Below are 1,845 nucleotides of genomic sequence, written 5' to 3'. Positions count from 1 at the left end.
CAATAAACATGACAACGGTTGAACCGATCGGGCCCAAAATGTGTATGGGACCTCACATGACCCCAGGGAAGGTTTATGCATGATCAAATTTTAAAAATTTGCCTCCAACAAATTCGATTTGTATTAAATTTTGAGAATTCACAATTCACAATTTTTTTTAATTCGCGAACTTTTGGTTTGTTTTTGTTTTACAATAGTACAATGTACATATACAAAGATAAAATGTACAATTGGAATAGAAGATGAGCGCGAAGCTCTCTGAAAGCCTAATATTTTTATATTTAGCTTAATTTTGAACGTTTGATCTCGAAATCCAATCTGGGCATTTTTATATTTGAGGAATAAGGTTTGATCCAGCAATAGCTATTTATGCATGGGTTGATCACCACTGGGTTTAATAACAACAATCCCGAGGTATGGTTAAGATGGAGATCATTGCTTGATCCCAGAATTCACAAAATATATGACTTCAGATCCAATTTTTTTGTGGCAACTATAGTTATTAAATCCCAAAGGTGTATAAAACCGGTCAGGATAAAAAGTTTAGCTTGAAATAATTTCAATTATAGAAATTTGGAAATTTTTCAATTTGGGGTGGGGGTGGGAGATTATTACCATTCATGCGCGTATACCAGTTTATTTTCATTCTCAGGCGCGTCTGTGCGCAGCGTGGTCTGTGCGTTATCTGAGTTCAAGCTCTCTAATCCATCAACTGTGACCGGTTCACCGGCCGTCAGTAACCGGTCCGTAGCGATATCTTCCGGCGGCGTAGTTGTTACAGATTCTGTTGTTGTTTCAGAACTTAATTTTGTTATAATAGCTGTTGGTTGAGTGCTATAAGTTGTTGTGGTTTGTTTGATGGTTGTTGCCTGACTTGTTGTTGTGGTTGTAGGGTTGAGATCAAGTAGACCCGGGATATAGGGAAGGGAGGAACGAGTTGTAAGCCAGGGAGGAAGGGGGTTGGATGTTGTAGATGTTGTTGTTGTAGTTTCTGAAAATAATAAGATTATCATGATATAGTTTGAAACTAGAGAGTTTAAATATACAGAACGTGTTTGCAATATGGTATTAAGGTTTAGAACAAAACATGAAAACTAGAGAATTTTACATTGTGTTATACTGGTATACTGGTATACTGGTATACTGGTAGTGAAAAATGATTGTATGGTTTAGATGAAGAGGTTTGGAAGATAAGGACATACATATTGGAAATAGATGAAATATGTCTAGGATAAGGATGGAAGGATGGATGAAATATGTCTAGGAGTAGGATGGAAGGATGGATGAAATATGTTAAGGGTAAAGAAGGATGAATAAATTAATGTAAGAAGAATAAGAATATTAAAACTTCTGACACAGCAACTTCTCTAAATCCTTTTCTTCTATATATAGGGGAATTCAATATTTATAATTGGGGACTGCTACACTTTAGAAAAAGGGTTCTACATTTCATTTACATAAAACTAAATAATTAAATCAAATTGTCTACATAAATCTGGTTTATAAAAAATAAAAAAAATAGTCCAAAATGGATGGGGCAAGTCAAAATAAAGTAATTTCATGTTGGATTGAAATCCTACATATTTTCATAGCTCCTGTCACTGAAGTATTCTTGTGATAAACAAATAACAACAAATTTTTTCTCATATTTACATATTTACACATTTTTTGGATTTTTTTATCTATGTTGTATGTAACTTTAATGGCAGGAAGTATCAAGGCAGAAAGGGAAGAAATGTCGAGGGGGGGGAGGGGTGAAATATGCATGAATTTCTAAGATTTATCTAAGTGTTAAGGAATCCTATGCTTGGATTCACAAGATATTTGTATAACCCCCTTGCCGAT

The 1,845-nt window shown here is 34.5% G+C and overlaps 1 protein-coding gene across 1 annotated transcript in view; it reads right to left on the bottom strand.

Moving 5' to 3' along the window:
* LOC111714675 (adhesion G protein-coupled receptor B3) overlaps positions 1-1,845 on the bottom strand; it is a 12,688-nt gene that overhangs the window by 5,798 nt on the left and 5,045 nt on the right. The gene's annotated exons all lie outside the window — the stretch shown is intronic.

This window comes from Eurytemora carolleeae, unplaced genomic scaffold, assembly GCF_000591075.1.
Source record: "Eurytemora carolleeae unplaced genomic scaffold, Eaff_2.0 scaffold1422, whole genome shotgun sequence".
Taxonomy (NCBI): domain Eukaryota; kingdom Metazoa; phylum Arthropoda; class Copepoda; order Calanoida; family Temoridae; genus Eurytemora; species Eurytemora carolleeae.
This window is presented reverse-complemented; position numbering and strand designations above follow the sequence as displayed.